This window comes from Salmo salar, chromosome ssa23 (assembly GCF_905237065.1).
Source record: "Salmo salar chromosome ssa23, Ssal_v3.1, whole genome shotgun sequence".
Classification (NCBI taxonomy): domain Eukaryota; kingdom Metazoa; phylum Chordata; class Actinopteri; order Salmoniformes; family Salmonidae; genus Salmo; species Salmo salar.
Window position 1 is genome coordinate 40,477,525 of NC_059464.1, and position 20,344 is coordinate 40,497,868.

The window sequence follows — 20,344 nt, forward strand, 5'->3', positions numbered from 1 at the left end:
AGAGACAGGGAGGTTTTAGTCAGCAAACACGACTTTACTAGGCCTTAAAATAAACATAACAAAGAAAATCATATTGGTTTGTCTCCGTCCTTCTTCTCAGCTTTGGCTCTGTGTCGGTCTCTCCCAGTTCTCTCTGGCGGTGTGCCACAGTGCTCCTTTTATTTGGCCTCCACGTTTGGTTGGCACTTCCCCCTAATTACCTCCACTTGCAGCCATCTGTGACGGGGTGCCCAGCTCGTGTACTCCCAGCAGAGGGAGCCAACGTCGCAGCACGTACCTCCCCTCTATTACCACCCTCCGGTGTAGACCTCCTGGGGTAACACAAAAGTAATAGTGTGATCATCACACAGTGTCAAACTGTTACACATAGACATTAATCATGGTTCCCTTTCCAAAAGCAAATATTCAATGTATTTGAAAGATTTCAAATAGTATTTGAACCCAGGTCTGGAGTGGATGATGTTGATGTTTTGGTACTGAATATACCAGAGATGGAGACAGGACAGACTGGAACAGAACCAGTGAGACCCAGACCAAGACTCAGCCACTAGAGACCTCTAGACCCATGTGGCTCACCTGTAAGGAGACCAAGACCAGTTTAAATGTATCTCACCTGTAATGAGACCAAGACCAGTTTAAATGTGTCTCACCTGTAAGGAGACCAAGACCAGTTTAAATGTGTCTCACCTGTAATGAGACCAAGACCAGTTTAAATGTGGCTCACCTGTAATGAGACCAAGACCAGTTTAAATGTGGACCAGTGAGACCCAGAGAGTGAACATTAATGAGAGAGACTGTCAACGAATACAGCAGAGCTGCTGTTTTTATGAGTGAGTTCATGTTTAAGTTCTTACTCAGCACTGTCAACACTTTGTATTCAACACTTTTATAAGCCATAAAATGCGGGTTCTTCCTATTTCCACTCAGCGCTACAACAAGCAGTGCAGCAGTAATGAATGAGGAGGAAAGTGTTTATATAGGCCTGCATTGTTACTATTATTAGCGGCTTGGGTCTTTTTTAATATAGAGGAATATTTCACTTTCTCTGTTCATAGGAGTAACAACATGAATGTGTGTATGAGGCAGAAGTAATGCGGTGCAACTCGAGTTATACCATCAGCTGGAAGATGGTGTCCCTTTTTGGTCAGTGTCAGTGGAGGAAAGGAAGAGTGGAGGGATGTAGAGAGAAGGACCCTCAGTCTGCTGCTCTCTCCCTCTGCTGAGACTGACCCTCAGTCTGCTGCTCTCTCCCTCCGCTGAGACTGACCCTCAGTCTGCTGCTCTCTCCCTCCGCTGAGACTGACCCTCAGTCTGCTGCTCTCTCCCTCCGCTGAGACTGACCATCAGATGCAGGCACCATCAGCCCAGTAAAATAAGAAGCTAATCATTTAAATGTATGCTCACTCAGCTGTGCCTAACAAGTAATACAACAATGGATCTATTTCCGGTGTGATCATATAGCCTACCTCAAATTTTTAAATATAATAATAAAAAATAAAAAAATCTCAACAACAATGCATTGGCAGGTAAATTCAAGCAAAACCAGTATGCGGTGATAATGTATTGGGTCTATAGCTTACTGCACAAACCTCATTGCTACAGTACTGTTTTTAATTAGTTATTGTTACATAGGCTTACATTTCTTAAGTTATGTTAATAAAAAATCAGAGCAGTAGATCTCGGCATGCATTTTGACTCAGAAAGTGATCTTGACTCAGAAAAGGTTGGTGCCCACTGGTCTAAACTGTTATAATGAATAGCTTATTTGTCACGAATGCTGTCTTCAAATTCCCTGTCATAAATTAGCCAAGGCGCAGCGTGCCAGTAGTTCCACATAATTTATTTGTGAACTTGAACAAAACAATAAACAGGTGAAACTGAAACAAACGTGACGTTCTGGGGCTGCTCACACACAGCTGCACAAAAACAAGATCCCACAAAAACACAGGGAAAAACAGTCTGCCTAAGTATGGCTTCCAATCAGAGACAACGATAGACAGCTGCCTCTGATTTGGAAACCATACCCGGCCAAAACATAGAAACAAAAACATAGAATGCCCACCCACCTATCACACCCTGGCCTAGCTAAACAGAGAAAACACAGCTCTCCTAGGTCAGAGCGTGACAGTACCCCCCCCAAAGGTGCGGACCTCCGGCCGCAAATCTGAACCTATTGGGGAGGGTCCGGGTGGGCATCTATAATTGGCGGCGGCTCTGGTTCCGGGCGTAGCACCCCCACCGCCCGCTGATCCCCCTGCTTCTGTGTGTCCGGAGGAACCAGACCGTGGATCATCGCCGGAGGCTTTGGACCGCCAACCGCCGCTGAAGACTCTGGGCTAAAGGCCGCCCCTGAAGACTCTGGGCTGCAGACCATCGCTGGAAGCTCCGGCTGCGGAGCGTCGCTGGAGGCTCCGGGCTGGGGAGCGTCGCTGGAGGCTCTGGGCTGGGGAGCGTCGCTGGAGGCTCCGGACTGAGGAGCGTCGCTGGAGGCTCCGGACTGAGGAGCGTCGCTGGAGGCTCCGGACTGAGGAGTGTTGTTGCAGGCTCCATGCCTTGGATCATCAATACAGGTTCCGTGCCCTGGATCATCACTGGAGGCTTCATGCCATGGATCATCTCTACAGGTGCCGGGCCATGGATTATCCCTACAGGCTTCGTGCCATGGATTATCCCTACAGGCTCCGGACCATGGATAATCCCTACAGGCTTCTTGCCATGGATTATCTCTACAGGCTCCGGGCCATGGAACATCCCTACAGGCTTCGGGCCATGGATCATCACTAGAGGCTTCATGCATGGATCATCTCTACAGGCTTTGGACCATTGATTATCACTGGAGCCTTTATTCGTGGAGCAGGAACAGGTCTCACCGGACTGGAGAGACATCCTGAGGACCGAGTGCTCAAAGCAGGCTCCGGCCGTACTGGGCTATGGAGGAAGAGTGTGAGGAGCAGGCACAGGACGTACTGGGCTAGGGAGGCGCACTGGAGGGAGAGTGCGCGGAGCAGGCACCGGACGTACTGGGCTATGGAGGCGCACTGGAGGAAGAGTGCGAGGAGCAGGCACAGGACGTACTGGGCTATGGTGGCGCACTGGAGGGAGAGTGAGTGGAGCAGGCACAGGACGTACTAGGCTCTGGAGGCGCACTGGAGGGCAGGAATTCTGAGCGGGCATACTACAAGCTGGCTGAGTGCCAACCTTAGCACAACAACGGTGAGGAGCTTGCACCGAGCGCACCAGGCTGTGAGTGCGCATGGGCGACACCGTGCACACCACCGCATAACACGGTGCTTGTACAGTCACTCGCTCCCCACGGTAAGCACGGGGAGTTGGCTCAGGTCTTAAACCCGCCTTAGCCAATCTACCCGTGTGGCCCCCCCCCCCAAAAAAAATGTTTTTTGGCCGCTGCCTCTCAGGCTCCTGTAGCTCTCTTAGCCGTTCTTCCCAGTATCGCCGTTCCACCTTTGCTGCCTCTATCTCCTCCGGCGGGCGGCGATACACTCCCGGTCTTGTCCAAGGTCCTGCCCCATCCAGGATCTCTTCCCAGGTCCAGTCCTCTGATCCACACTGCTTGGTCCCGCTCGTCTTCCTGGTGAGCGCACGCTGCTTGGCTTTCTTTTGGTGGGATCTTCTGTCACGAGTGCTGTCTTCGTATTCCCCATCATAAATTAGCCAAGGCGCAGTGTGCCGGTAGTTCCACATAATTTATTTGTGAACTTGAACAAAACAATAAACAGGTGAAACTGAAACAAACGTGACGTTCTGGGGCTGCTCACACACAGCTGCACAAAAACAAGATCCCACAAAAACACAGGCTGCCTAAGTATGGCTTTCAATCAGAGACAACGATAGACAGCTGCCTCTGATTGGAATTCATACCCGGCCAAAACATAGAAACAAAAACATAGAATGCCCACCCACCTATCACACCCTGGCTTAGCTAAACAGAGAAAACACAGCTCTCCTACGTCAGAGCATGACATTATTTCATGTTCTGTTTTCCCCAAATATTTTTGTACGTGAGCTAATAGCCAGCTGTGTCCTCCCTTAGCTAAATATTGGAATGTTGTTTGAATCAAGATGGAATAGATTATAGATGTATTTTCAGTATGTCCGTTATGGGTTGATGGTTCCAATGTGTAATCAATCTGTCTGTCTGTTGGAGAGCTGGCTGCATTCAGGTGAACTATGTGTCAGCCACAAACGTTAGCTTGCTATTCTGAATAGAATTGTTTATATAACTTCTATTAGTTGTATTTGTATTGTAGAAATAAGTACAGGGTACTGCAGCTTGAACTGAGACAGCTGATTCATTTAGTGTATTTGTTATTCCCCAGAGTCAACCTTACACAGCTAAAATGTTTCAGTGTAAATCGTGTATGCATGAATCTAATACAGTATTATCATTCAGACAGCACATGAAACCTCATGGAAATGCACCCTATTGCTCTTTTAATTGTGGTCCAAATGTTCACGTGCTTTCAGGAAATTTACTGCCTTTAAAGAGGGTGGAGTTGAGTCAGTATGTTGGTAGCAGCCACTCGATGTGAGTGATGGCTGTTTAACAGTCTGATGGCCTTGAGATAGAAGCTGTTTTTCAGTCTCTCGGTCCCCGCTTTGATGCACCTGTACTGACCTCGCCTTCTGGATGATAACGGGGTGAACAGGCAGTGGCTCGGGTGGTTGTTGTCCATGATGATCTTTTTGGCCTTCCTGTGACATCGTTGTGCAGACCTCACTACCCTCTGGAGAGCCTTCTGGTTATGGGCGGAGCAGCTGCCGTACCAGGCGGTGATACAGCCAGACAGGATGCTCTCGATTGAGCATCTGTAAAAGTTAGTGAGTGTTTTTGGTGAGGTTGAAGAGGCGCTGCTGCACCTTCTTCACCACGCTGTCTGTGTGGGTGGACCATTTCAGTTTGTCCATGATGTGTACCCCGAGGAACTAAAAACTCTCCACCCTCTCCACTACTGTCCCGTCAATGTAGATAGGGGGCTGCTCCCCCTGCTGTTTCTTGAAGTCCACGATCATCACCTTTGTTTTGTTGACATTGAGTGTGAGGTTATTTTCCTGACACCACACTCCGAGGGCCCTCACCTCCTCCCTGTAGGCCGTCTCGTCGTTGTTGGTAATCAAGCCTACCACTGTAGTGTCGTCTGCAAACTTGATGATTGAGTTGGAGGCGTGCATGGCCACGCAGTCGTGGGTGAACAGGGAGTACAGGAGAGGGCTGAGAACGCACCCTTGTGGGGACCCAGTGTTGAGGATCAGCGGGGTGGAGATGTTGTTACCTACCTTCATCACCTGGGGGTGGCCCGTCAGGAAGTCCAGGACCCAGTTGCACAGGGCGGGGTCGAGACCCAGGGTCTCGAGCTTAATGACGAGTTTGGAGGGTACTATGGTGTTAAATGCTGAGCTGTAATCGATGAACAGCATTCTTACATAGGTATTCCTCTTATCCAGATGGGTTAGGGCAGTGTGCAGTGTGATGGCGATTGCGTCGTCTGTGGACCTATTGGGTCGGTAAGCAAATTGGAGTGGGTCTAGGGTGTCAGGTAGGGTGGAGGTAATATGGTCCTTGACTAGTCTCTCAAAGCACTTCATGATGATGGAAGTGAGTGCTACAGGGCGGTAGTCATTTAGCTCAGTTACCTTAGCTTTCTTGGGAACAGGAACAATGGTGGCCCTCTTGAAGCATGTGGGGACAGCAGACTGGGATAAGGATTGATTGAATATGTCTGTAAACACACCAGCCAGCTGGTCTGCGCATGCTCTGAGGACGCGGCCGGGGATGCCGTCTGGGCCTGCAGCCTTGCGAGGGTTAACACGTTTAAATGTTTTACTCACGTTGGCTACAGTGAAGGAGAGCCCGCAGGTTTTGGTAACGGGCCGTGTCAGTGGCACTGTATTGTCCTCAAAGCGAGCAAAAAAGTTGTTCAGTCTGTCTGGGAGCAAGGCATCGTGATCCGCGACGGGGCTGGTTTTTCTTTTGTAGTCCGTGATTGACTGTAGACCCTGCCACATACCTCTCGTGTCTGAGCCGTTGAATTGTGACTCCACTTTGTCTCTGTACTGACGCTTAGCTTGTTTGATTGCCTTGCGGAGGGAATAACTACACTGTTTGTATTCGGTCATGTTTCCGGTCACCTTGCCCTGATTTAAAGCAATGGTTCAAATGTTCAGTTTTGCGCGAATACTGTCAATCCACGGTTTCTGGTTTGGGAATGTTTTAATAGACACTGTGGGTACGACATCGCCGATGCACTTGTTAATAAAAATCGCACACCGAATCAGCGTATTTGTCAATGTTGTTGTTGGCTGCAATGCGGAACATATCCCAGTCCACGTGATCGAAGCAGTCTTGAAGCGTGGAAACCGATTGGTCGGACCAGCGTTGAACAGACCTGAGGCCGGGGGCTTCCTGTTTTAGTTTCTGTCTATAGGCTGGGAGCAACAAAATGGAGTTGTGATCAGCTTTTCTGAAGGGAGGGCGGGGGAGGGCCTTATATGCGTCGCAGAAGTTAGAATAACAGTGGTCTAGGGTGTTGCTACCCCTGGTAGCACAGTCGATATGCTGATAGAATTTGGGGAGCCTTGTTTTCAGATTAGCCTTGTTAAAATCCCTGGCTACAATAAATGCAGCCTCAGGATATGTGGTTTCCAGTTTACATAGAGTCCAATGAAGTTCTTTCAGGGCCGTCGATGTGTCTCCTTGGGGGGGAATATACACGACTGTGATTATGATCGAAGAGAATTCTCTTGAGAGATAATGCGGTCGACATTTGATTGAGAGGAATTCTAAGTCAGGTGAACCAAAGGACTTCAGTTCCTGTATGTTGTTATGATCACACCACGTCTCGTTAATCATAAGGCATACACCCCCGCCCTTCTTCTTACCAGAGAGATGCTTATTTCTGTCGACGTGATGCGTGAAGAAACCGGGTGGCTGTACTGACTCAGATAGTGTTTCTCGAATGAGCCATGTTTCCGTGAAACAAAGAACGTTACAATCTCGGATCGCTCTCTGGAATGCTACCCTTGCACGGATTTCGTCTACCTTGTTGTCAAGAGACTGGACGTTGGCGAGTAGTATGCTCGGGAGCGGTGCGCGATGTGCCCGTCTACGTACCCAGACCAGAAGACCGCTCCGTCTGCCCCTTCTACGGTGTCGTTGTTTTGGGTAGCCGGCTGTAATCCGATCCATTGTCCTGGGTGGTAGACCAAACAGAGGATCCGGGTGGCCAAAAGGGTGGCCTGCAGGTAAACAAGACACCACTGAATCCTCTGGTCTTCTAGAACCAAGAGGGTAACCTGCATGTAAACAAGACACCACTGAATCCTCTGGTCTTCTAGAACCAAGAGGGTGGCCTGCAGGTAAACAAGACACCACTGAATCCTCTAGTCTTCTAGAACCAAGAGGGTGGCCTGTAGGTAAACAAGACACCACTGAATCCTCTGGTCTTCTAGAACCAAGTGGGTGGGCTGCAGGTAAACAAGACACCACTGAATCCTCTGGTCTTCTAGAACCAAGAGGGTGGCCTGTAGGTAAACAAGACACCACTGAATCCTCTGGTCTTCTAGAACCAAGTGGGTGGCCTGCAGGTAAACAAGACACCACTGAATCCTCTGGTCTTCTAGAACCTTCTAGCCTTCCCTGTAGCTCAGTTGGTAGAGCATGGTGTTTGCAACGCCAGGGTTGTGGGTTTGATTTCCACGGGGGGCCAGCATAGAAATAAAATGTATGCCTTCACTACTGTAAGTTGCTCTGGATAAGAGCATCTGCTAAATGACTAAAATCTTTTAAAAAATATATCCTGCATGTAAACAAGACACCACTGAATCCTCTGGTCTTCTAGAACCAAGAGGGTGACCTGCAGGTAAACTAGACACCACTGAATCCTCTGGTCTTCTAGAACCAAGAGGTTGGCCTGCAGGAAAACAAGACACCACTGAATCCTCTGCAGCTTCTATTAGGGCCAGGAGTTTTCCAGGCTACGTCTCCTGGCAGGAAAGACTTTGTCTCTAGTTATATTATTGTTCACAGTGAGTCCATGTAACTTATTATGTGACTTGTTAAGTACATTTTTACCATTTCAAATCAAATGTATTTATTTAGCCCTTCTTACATCAGCTGAGTGCTGTACAGATACCCAGCCTAAAACCCCAAACAGCAAGCAATGCAGGTGTAGAAGCACGGTGGCTAGGAAAAACTCCTTAGAAAGGCCAAAACCTAGGAAGAAACCTAGAGAGGAACCAGGCTATGAGGGGTGGCCAGTCCTCTTCTGGCTGTGCCGGGTGGAGATTATAACAGCACATGGCCAAGATGTTCAAATGTTCATAAATGACCAGCATGGTCAGACAAATTATTGTACTGAAAAACAGACCATTATATCTGGGGACCATCACCACCAGCATGACTAGTGTCTATGTGGACCCTACTACAGTTTAACCAGCTCAGCTATAGACTACACCAGCATGACTAGTATCTATGTGGACCCTACTACAGTTTAACCAGCTCAGCAGTACCATTATCACTATTGAGCCAAACCCCAGGATAGAGGGGCTGAGTGAATGTGGTCTGGACTCTGTGGAGGAGGGTCATTGTGTCAGAGACACTGTAGAAGGACAGAGTACCTGCCTTGTGATCCAGGTACACTCCTACTCTGGAGGACTGAGGGCCTGATACTTTAGTCTCAACATTATTGTGTCTGAACCAATAAACATTACTATAGCACTCCAAACTCCAGGACTTGTTATTCAATCCAAATCTATTATCTGTCTCTGTTCTGCTGATGTCTTTATATGAGACTGCTGTATCAACATCACCACTCCACTCCACCTCCCAGTAACAGCGACCAGACAGACCCTCTCTACACAGAACCTGACAATGGTTAGTGAATCTGTCTAGATGGCCAGGATATGGTTGGACTTGGCCTGTATAGGTCACCTTTCTGTTCCCTTCAGACAGAGAGAGGCGTGTGTGTACTGTGTTTAGGTCCAGTGTGAGCTGACAGGAATCTGGGAGAAGAGCAGAGCAGAGACCAATGAGACCAACTGTATCTACCCTGTCTTTGATTAGAGCACAGCAGAGATCAAATCAGAGAAATATGAGGAGTCAGATAGATACCCAGTCTTTGATTAGATCTACTATTGCTATATATTTCTACAGGGATTGTTAGGAGTGTCAGTAAAAAGAGACTTGGGCTCTGGAGGCAGTACAACATCCACTATATTCACTACAGACACACAAACACATTGACAGAGAGAGGGAATGTTATCATCATACCATATTCCACATGTATATGACTAGTAGGGAACTTTCAATGGTCTAAAGTTGATGTTGTTATTATTTTCAACACACCTGTAGTGGAGATCTTGGTCCATTCTCCTTTAACGAAGTCTTCTAGTTTCTCTCTCAGTTCAGACACAGTCTTACTCACATCTCCAAAGTACTGAAGAGGACGGACAACGATGCTGGGTAAGTCTGAAGATACACTGATACTGGAGAGAGACTGATAACTCTGGAGAGAGAGAGAGAGAGAGAGAGAGAGAGAGAGAGACTGATAACTCTGGAGACAGAGAGAGAGAGAGAGAGAGAGAGAGAGAGAGACGGACAGATGGACAGAGAGAGAGAGAGACAGGGACAGAGAGAAACGGACAGATGGACAGAGAGAGAGAGAGAGAGCGAGAGAGGGGGGACAGAGACAGAGGGACAAGAGAGAGAGAGAGAGAGAGAGAGAGAGAGAGAGAGAGAGAGAGAGATAAAGAGAGAGAGAGATAAAGAGAGAGAGAGAGGGAGAGAGAGAGATAAAGAGAGAGAGAGACAGAAAGACAGAGAGAGACACGGAGAGAGTGAGAGAGAGAGAGAGAGAGAGACAGAGAGACAGAGAGAGAGGGGACAGAGAGAGAAGGACAGAGACAGAGGGACACAGAGAGAGAGAGAGGGGGACAGAGAGAGAGAGGGGGACAGAAGGAGAGACAGATGGGGGGACAGAGGGAGAGACAGAAAGGGGGGCAGAGAGAGAGACAGAGATGGGGCAGAGAGAGAGGGACAGAGAGAGAGAGACAGAGACAGAGAGGGACATAGACAGAAGAGAGGGGAACAGAGAGTGACAGAGACATAGCAAGAGGGCGACAGAGAGAGAGGGTGACAGAGACAGAGAGGGGGACAGAGAGGGGGACAGAAGGAGAGACAGAGACACAGAGAGAGAGACAGAGAGGGGGGAGAAAAACACGGAGAGCAGGAGAGAGGGACAGGACAACATAATGATTGAGATGAATAGTTTCACATGAAGTTAATTTCATATCACATGTAACAAGACAGTTTAGTTACCTGGAGGAAATGGATGTGATCCTCTGTGTGTGAGAGCTGCTCCAGCTCAGTGCTTCTCTTCCTCAGCTCAGCTATCTCCTGCTTCAGTTGCTCCAGGAGTCCTTCAGCTTGACTCACTTGAGCCTTCTCTTGGGCTCTGATCAGCTCCTTCACCTCAGAGCTCCTTCTCTCAATGGAGCGGATCAGCTCAGTAAAGATCTGATCACTGTCCTCCACTGCTGCCTGTGCAGAGCGCTGTTAAGAGAGAGAGAGAGAGAGAGAGAGAGAGAGAGAGATGGAGAGAGACTGACTTGTCATCCTCATTACACTAACACCTCCCATCCTAAAAATACATTGCGTGCCACCACAACCTCCACACCATCACATTATACAGTACCCAACACCACAGTACAATACACCATCCAGCACCACATTCCAACCGTACATCCAACCCCTCCTCTCCAGCCGTACAGACAGCCCCCCTGAGCCCCCATACCTCTTGAAACATCTCATCACTGTTGATCATTTTGTAAAACTCAAACTCAACCCTAAGCCGTCAACAGTAATGGCATTACCCTGGCAACACAATAAAAACATGATGAACAGTCTGTCATTGCAGAAAACGGACACCCCTCCCCAACTCCCAGGTCAACCTGAGCCAACCAGCTATTGGTGTCCAGGGCTCCATGTAATACCCTCCACTGGATGACCCCTGACCTTTCCAGCACTGGGAGCTTATAGAGCACCCTCCACCTATACACTGCCATGCTCTCAGCCCCCACAACCCCCTGCCACTGATGGCCCTTCCCTCCCGCTAAGCCCACCTCCGTACGGTACAGTAGCCTCTGTGCTGCTTTGAGTCAGAACGCTGCCACCCTGCTCTCCAGGTCCACCAAACCCAGTGATCAGTGGTTCCTCCCATACCCACGGCCCAGGCACCACACCCCCCTCTCGTGTGGGTCTCAGCAGCTGCCAGGCCCTCAGTACTGCAGCATAGAAATCAGAGACCCCTGCTGTATTGAGTCTCTCCTGCCGCATGATGAAGAGCTGCTGATCCAGCCACAAACCCAATTCCATTTTCCCTAAATGGCTCCAAAAAATGTCTACCATTTTATCATACCACTACAATCTGTTTTTAGGACAAAACAGGAAAGAATATATATAATAATAATAATAACAACTGGTGTAGAAAGTAAACATCCACACCTTGTTGGTGCCAAGTGTGTTTATGTCTGCATTACCAGGAAGTAGGAAATAAAACTGCAACTTCTGACTATTTCTGGTCCAGAGATCGATGACAGCAGAGGACGCTGCCCAACCTTATGTCATTAGAAAGAGGAGATTATCCTGATTAAAATGGTGTTTGACATGAAAACATCTAAATTTACACATTGTGAGATATTTAGTGAAATAAACAGACATACCTATATTTCCCCTTTAGGAAACAATGGGACGACCTCAGAGTTCCAGGAGTAATTTTTTTTTTAACTACCAGCAACTGGTAACAGCATTGTCCGCTGCCAAAACTTACATCATTAGAAATAATAGGTTATCCTGATTAAAATGGTGTAGAACTTCAAACCATTAAAATAAATACATCTATTAGAGATCATTGGAGAAATAGACAGACATGTCCCTATTTCCCCAAAACAATAGCAGTCTTTTATTTAACCAGCTTACCATTTATCTACCACCATTTGACTTGTGTTTAACATTTAGTGGTTTGTAATCTAGCGGTTAAGAGTGTTAGGCAGTAACTGAAAGGTGGCTGGTTCGAATCACAGAGCAAACTAGGTGAAGAATCTGTCAATCGCCTTTTTTAGGCAGATTTAGGCACTTAACCCTTGTGGCTCTGGATAAGAGTGTCTGATAAATGACTCACATGTAAACGGCCTCTGTGAAAGGGTGGCAGGTAGCCTAGTGGTTAGAGTGTAGAGGTGACAGGTAGCCTGGTGGTTAGAGTGTAGAGGTGGCAGGTAGTCTAGTGGTTAGAGTGTAGAGGTGACAGGTAGCCTAGTGGTTAGAGGGTAGAGGTGACAGGTAGTCTAGTGGTTAGAGTGTAGAGGTGACAGGTAGCCTAGTGGTTAGACTGTAGAGGTGGCAGGTAGCCTAGTGGTTAGAGTGTAGAAGTGACAGGTAGCCTAGTGGTTAGAGTGTAGATGTGACAGGTAGTCTAGTGGTTAGAGTGTAGAGGTGGCAGGTAGTCTAGTGGTTAGAGTGTAGAGGTGGCAGGTAGTCTAGTGGTTAGTGTATAGAGGTGACAGGTAGTCAAGTGGTTAGAGTGTAGAGGTGGCAGGTAGTCTAGTAGTTAGAGTGTAGATGTGACAGGTAGTCTAGTGGTTAGAGTGTAGATGTGACAGGTAGTCTAGTGGTTAGAGTGTAGAGGTGGCAGGTAGTCTAGTGGTTAGAGTGTAGAGGTGACAGGTAGTCTAGTGGTTAGAGTGTAGAGGTGACAGGTAACCTAGTGGTTAGAGTGTAGAGGTGGTAGGTAGTCTAGTGGTTAGAGTGTAGATGTGACAGGTAGTCTAGCGGTTAGAGTGTAGAGGTGGCAGGTAGTCTAGTGGTTAGAGTGTAGAAGTGACAGGTAGCCTAGTGGTTAGAGTGTAGATGTGACAGGTAGTCTAGTGGTTAGAGTGTAGAGGTGGCAGGTAGTCTAGTGGTTAGAGTGTAGAGGTGGCAGGTAGTCTAGTGGTTAGAGTATAGAGGTGGTAGGTAGTCTAGCGGTTAGAGTGTAGAGGTGGCAGGTAGTCTAGTGGTTAGAGTGTAGAGGTGACAGGTAGTCTAGTGGTTAGAGTGTAGAGTTGACAGGTAGTCTAGTGGTTAGAGTGTAGAGGTGGCAGGTAGTCTAGTGGTTAGAGTGTAGAGGTGGCAGGTAGTCTAGTGGTTAGAGTGTAGAGGTGGCAGGTAGTCTAGTGGTTAGAGTGTAAAGGTGGCAGGTAGTCTAGTGGTTAGAGTGTAGAGGTGGCAGGTAAGCCTAGTGGTTAGAGTGTAGAGGTGGCAGGTAGTCTAGTGGTTAGAGTGTAGAGGTGGCAGGTAGCCTAGTGGTTAGAGCGTTGGGCCAGTAACCAAAAGGTTGCAGGATCAAATCCTCGAGCTGACAAGGTAAAAATGTGTCATTTTTACCCTGAACAAGGCAGTTAACCCACTGTTCCCTGGTAGGCCGTCATTGTAAATAAGAATTTGTTCTTAACTGACTTGCCTAGTTAAATAAAGGTTCAATTTTTTAAAAAGAATAAAATGCGTGGCAATAAGTTATTAACTTTTCATTATTCAGACAGACTCCTCTGATGGCAGGCAGCACACTCCTGAAAACGAACTGCTCAGCAGTTAGGCTCTTTTGAGAGCTACCAGATTTATATTAAAAAAGCTCATTTTCAGTGTCTGTCCAGTGTCTGTGTGTATATGTTAAGAGGGTGTTACTTTGGCAGATGGTCACCCATCTAAAAATATATATGTTTAAATAATTAACTAACTGTATGATGTTTTTGGTTTATGTCTGTTTCATTATGCTATAAATGGTTATTTTATGGTTGTTAGTGATAAAATGAACTAGAACATTTTATATTTTGCAATTCTGAGTAATTACTACTTTAGTAAGGATCAGGGACGTCACTAGAGATTCATGGATAGGGAGGCTAAGCCTCTTTTAGGGGGGTTCTGGGCATACTCCTCCAGGATTTTATTTAAAGCCCTCAAAACGTATTTTCATCATGTATTTTTAGAGTAACAACAGGTGTAGAATCTATGAAAATAAGGTTATTTTTGATCAAGGTTGGCTAAAATTATGCCTGTCTCATAGTTTATGTTAGGCACTGATCTAACTTAAATTCTATCCAAATAAAGAAATTAAAGTCCACTCTGTCCCCATCCACAAAAGGTACAAAAATGACTGTACTATGTAACCCAAATACTTAAGGGATTTTATTTTGAGAGACAGAGAGACAGAGAGACAGAGGAGAGAGAAGACATGCAGGTCATATTATACCATCATAAAAAACATATTTATTTAAGTTTCACCCTTTCTGTTAATTGTTGCTCAAAGTTAACCCAATAATTTAGACACATGAACCATCTTAAACAGTATCATCCACAATGGGGCAAAACTAAACACAACTAATGACCTAAATAACAGTTTAACAAACTGAACAATAATTAGGAATAAAATCTGATAAAAAAAGTACAATCCCAAACAAATATTACAACCTATATTACAGAAGTGCTCCTCCTGCTTCTCTCTTTTGATGCTTATCTTGTGGGTGGACGCATCAAAGTGTACCTCCTATTTTTAAAGGTAGCAAAGCTGTCAATGACACTATTGTGGCTTAGTGGCCCAAGCACTTCACCCTCAATGGACATGGCTGCAAGACTTGCAAGCCTTTTCTGACCCATTGTCTTACGCAACCAGGAGTGCAGCTGGCGCAGTGCACTAAAGGACCTTTCACAGGTGCAGCTGCTCACAGGAATTGTGAGGGAAACCTGAAGGATTTCCTTCAGAGAAGGAAACATATCATCATCTAGGAGGTTATGCACAGCAAGCATATCTTTGGGAGGACGTCCAGCCTCTCTTTTCCGGGTAAGAAAGTTTCTGGCCACCAACATCTCTTCTGTTTTAACATCAATACCGTAGTGCTTGGTAAACTCAGTTTTAAGCATGATGTATCTAGGAAGTTTTTTGAGTTGGGGCTGCATGCCTGTATGCCTTTGAGCAGACCTTCATCTACAGTCAAGAATCGCTGGTCAAGCTCACAAACCATCCTGTCCAAGCAGGGGAGCAACAACTCTGTTTTCATTGTATGGGAACATGACAATTCTGTACCTAAACCCAAGCAGGTCTCCACCACAAAATCTCCCATTTTCCTTTGTTTGCGCTTTCTTGCTGCATCTGCCTCTGGAAAATTGTGAATTTCACAGAGTGCTTTGGTTCTGTCATAAAGTTCTGTGGCAAATGCGTCTGCCTATCAGTGTGTCACATACAGCTTTTTCGCAGAAACAAGCTTCTGCCAGGTCTACAGTCTCTTTCTGGAGGAACTTGTGTTGTCCCTCAGTTATAGAAAGAAGGAACTGAAATAGCAGTAGCAAATACACAGTGGAGAATTTATGGAGCTTTGCTCTTAGACAAACAGCCATGGGGGATCCAATGGCAGATAGACAATCAAAAATAGCAGTTAAAGTGTCCAGGACTGCATTTATTGACCGCAGCTGGCATGCCCAGCGAGTGTTTGAGAGCTGTACAAGTTCAGCTGATGCTATTCCAAGTTTGGACTGAGCTTCTTTGAACTTGTGGTGGTTAACTAGGTGTAACAGGGTTGGTTATGTTTCCACTTGCCTCTAAAGAAAGGTGTATTTAATGTTCAAGCATTCTTATTGGTTGGTTCAATTCCTATGACAATAAGGCGTGATGTAAATGGTCCCGCTTGCAGATAGGAGGAGATCGCAAACGTCAGGTCTCCCCAGTATGAAAATTTTGCAAGCGGTATGTCACGTTCTGAATGCTGTTTTCTATTTTTCTATTTTACAATGTGTTCAAGTTTTCTGTACATTGCTGATTTATACATGTGTAGGTACATGGTACCTGTTAGGGATTGAGGGACTTTCTGGGATGTGCTTTGGTATATGATTGCTGTATATAACTGTGTTAGCTAGCATGCACCGATGTAATGGTCACATAAGCCCACTGCTAACACAGTTGTTTTCATGCTACAGATTTTACCATCGACAGCCATCAATACCATTAAGCCCTTCACAACTAACATGCTGTTTCCTTTTTATTAACAACAGATAATAAATACTGCTCATCTGGGACCACTGGCTGGGGTGATTTATTTGGACAAAACACAACGCAAGGAGAGTACGATATACATCTGTTACATAGGGATGTACTGAAAAACGAATACACATTCTCCAAGAAACTGAAAAACTCAGCAGCCTCTGGAATAGCCTTGTAAGTATGACACAACACCAAATTAAGCTCATGAGCAAAGCAATGTACATAAATAGCCTCCGGATGCAGCACTCTGAAATGTGCTTGTACACTTCCTTTGGATCCACTCATGACAGCTGCACCATCATAGGTCTGAGCAACGCACTTTAGGCCTGCTACCCCTCTCATTTGGAGCTGCTGTTGCAACTCATTTGCTATAGATTGGGCATCAAATGACTTGAGTTCTGCTAGTGCTAATAAACACTCCTTAACTGTCACCTCTGTCACATACACACAGAGCCAACAGTTCAGACTGGGCATCCCTGGCCTCATCTGCCATAATGGCATACAGTGAGGGAAAAAAGTATTTGATCCCCTGCTGATTTTGAACGTTTGCCCACTGACAAAGAAATTATCAGTCTATAATTTTAATGGTAGGTTTATTTGAACAGTGAGACACAGAACAAAAAAATCCAGAAAAACGCATGTCAAAAATGTTATAAATTGATTTGCATTTTAATGAGTGAAATAAGTATTTGACGCCTCTGCAAAACATGACTTAGTACTTGGTGGCAAAACCCTTGTTGGCAATCACAGAGGTCAGACGTTTCTTGTAGTTGGCCACCAGGTTTGCACACATCTCAGGAGCGATCTTCTCCAAGTCATTAAGGTTTCGAGGCTGACGTTTGGCAACTCGAACCTTCAGCTCCCTCCACAGATTTTCTATGGGATTAAGGTCTGGAGACTGGCTAGGCCACTCCAGGACCTTAATGTGCTTCTTCTTGAGCCACTCCTTTGTTGCCTTGGCCGTGTGTTTTGGGTCATTGTCATGCTGGAATACCCATCCACGACCCATTTTCAATGCCTTGGCTGAGGGAAGGAGGTTCTCACCCAAGATTTGACGGTACATGGCCCCGTCCATCGTCCCTTTGATGCGGTGAAGTTGTCCTGTCCCCTTAGCAGAAAAACACCCCCAAAGCATAATGTTTCCACCTCCATGTTTGACGGTGGGGATGGTGTTCCTGGGGTCATAGGCAGCATTCCTCCTCCTCCAAACACGGCGAGTTGAGTTGATGCCAAAGAGCTCCATGAGTTTCTCATCTGACCACAACACTTTCACCCAGTTGTCCTTTAAATCATTCAGATGTTCATTGGCAAACTTCAGACGGGCATGTATATGTGCTTTCTTGAGCAGGGGGACCTTGCGGGCGTTGCAGAATTTCAGTCCTTCACGGCGTAGTGTGTTACCTATTGTTTTCTTGATGACTATTGTCCCAGCTTCCTTGAGATCATTGACAAGATCCTCCCGTGTAGTTTTGGGCTGATTCCTCACCGTTCTCATGATCATTGCAACTCCACGAGGTGAGATCTTGCATGGAGCCCCAGGCCGAGGGAGATTGACAGTTCTTTTGTGTTTCTTCCATTTGCGAATAATCGCACCAACTGTTGTCACCTTCTCACCAAGCTGCTTGGCGATGGTCTTGTAGCCCATTCCAGCCTACAATCTTGTCCCTGACATCCTTGGAGAGCTCTTTGGTCTTGGCCATGGTGGAGAGTTTGGAATCTGATTGATTGATTGCTTCTGTGGACAGGTGTCTTTTATACAGGTAACAAGCTGAGATTAGGAGCACTCCCTTTAAGAGTGTGCTCCTAATCTCAGCTCGTTACCTGTATAAAAGACACCTGGGAGCCAGAAATCTTTCTGATTGAGAGGGGGTCAAATACTTATTTCCCTCATTAAAATGCAAATCAATTTATAACATTTTTGACATGCGTTTTTCTGGATTTTTTTGTTGTTATTCTGTCTCTCACTGTTCAAATAAACCTACCATTAAAATTATAGACTGATCATTTCTTTGTCAGTGGGCAAACGTACAAAATCAGCAGGGGATCAAATACTTTTTTCCCTCACTGTATTTACTCAAGGTTTGTGTTCATATTTGTTCTGCCGTGGATCCATTTCATTTGAATGATCTCATATTTAAACAGCCTTCGTTCCTACTGTATCTTTAATTCTTTGTTTATCAGACAGTCACCAACAAGTTGTTCTGGTCTTACCTGTTTCTCAGTCCTCTCTACTACAGCTGACACTGTATCATGGCCTTTATGTTCATCCATTGTACACAGATAACAGATACACTGCTGATCGGTACGACAGTAAATCTCCAGCAGTTTGTCATGATGAGAGCAGATCTTCTCCTGTAGTTGTGCGGTGGCTTTGACCAGCTTGTGCTTCTTCAAAGCAGGGCATTCATAGTGAGGTTGGAGGTGAGTCTCACAGTAAGAGTCCCAGTACAGAAATCACACGCCACATCTCCAGGTCCAGCATAGCACAGAGCAGGAGGGGGAGCAGCCTGGAGTCCTGTCTTCTTCAGTTTTTCCACCGCTTCAGCCAGCACAGTGCTCCTGTTCAGAATAGGTCTTGGGGTAAAGGTCTGTCTGCACTGGGGACAGCTGTAGACACGTTTCAGGTCATCCTGATTCCAGCTTTCTTTAATACAGCCCATACAGTAACTGTGTCCACAGGCAGTAGTCACCGGATCCTTCAGTAGATCTAGACAGATGGAGCAACACAACAGTTCCTGATTCTCTTCCATTTTGGTGCTCTCTCCCATAGGTTAAGCAATGGCAGTGTGAAAGATTACTTTCTGTTTCATTGAACTCTACACCAGAGGACAGGGAGTGGCTTCCTACTGGACTGGGTTGTCTGTATCTACAGGGAGTGTCTTCCTACTGGACTGGGTTCTCTGTATCTACAGGGAGTGTCTTCCTATTGGACTGAGTTTGACATTTAGAATGTCAATGGAAACCATATGTAGTTGGGATGAAGGTAGAATGTGGAGTCTTGGAACCAACTGCCAACATGGAGGATAGTATTGTGAACTCTGGAAGCTAGGGTTAGGATGACCCCACTGGTGTATTAGAGACAGACAAGAGACGTTTGAACCAAATGAATGATACATTCTCTTCCCAGCCTTCCTCTCTTGTCTGTTCCAGGCTCTGTGATCTCCTTCCACCTGATACCCATCCCTACTTTGTCACAACACAGCTCCAATCAAATCAAAGTTTATTTGTCACGTGCGCCGAATACAACAGGTGTAGACTTTACAGTGAAATGCTTACTTACATGTTTTAACCAATAGTGCAACAAAGGTATTAGGTGAACAACAGGTAAGTTAAGAAATAAAACAACAGTAAAAAGACGGCCCATAAAGACGGTTAGTTAGGCTGATTGAGGTAGTATGTACATGAACGTATTGTTAAAGTGACTACACATATATGATAAACAGAAAGTAGCAGCAGCGTAAAACAAGGGGTTGGGGGGGGCACACAATGCAAAATAGTCTGGGTAGCCATTTGATTACCTGTTCAAGAGTCATATGGCTTGGGGGTAAAAACTGTTGAGAAGCCTTTTTGTCCTAGACTTGGCACTCCGGTACCGCGTGCCATGCGGTAGTAGAGAGAACAGTCTATGACTGGGCTGGCTGGGGTCTTTGACAATTGTTAGGGCCTTCCTCTGACACCGCCTGGTGTAGAGGTCCTGGATGGCAGGGAGCTTAGCCACAGTGATGTGCTGAGCCGTACGCACTACCCTCTATAGTGCCTTGCGGTCAGAGGCCGAGCAATTGCCGTACCAGGCAGTGATGCAACCAGTCAGGATGCTCTCGATGTTGCAGCTGTTGAACCATTTCCTGTTGTCCACAATCATCTCCTTAGTCTTGGTTACGTTGAGGGATAGGTTGTTATTCTGGCACCACCCGGCCAGGTCTCTGACCTCCTCCCTATAGGCTGTCTCGTCGTTGTCGGTAATCAGGCCTACCACTGTTGTGTCATCTGCAAACTTAATGATGGTGTTGGAGTCGTGCCTGGCCATGCAGTCATGTGTGAACAGGGAGTACAGGAAGGGACTGACCACCCACCCCTGGGGAGCTCCAGTGTTGAGGATCAGCGTGGCAGATGTGTTGCTACCTACCCTCACCACCTGGGGGCGGCCAGTCAGGAAGTCCAGGATCCAGTTGCAGAGAGAGGTGTTTAGTCCCAGGATCCTTAGCTCAGTGACGAACTTTGAGGGTACTATGGTGTTGAATGCTGAGCTGTAGTCAAGACTCTCC

General features: G+C 46.4%; 1 pseudogene; it reads right to left on the minus strand.

Moving 5' to 3' along the window:
• Window positions 1-9,407: 9,407 nt before the first annotated feature.
• On the minus strand, window positions 9,408-19,530 carry LOC123729830 (E3 ubiquitin/ISG15 ligase TRIM25-like; annotated as a pseudogene).
• Window positions 19,531-20,344: the final 814 nt, after the last annotated feature.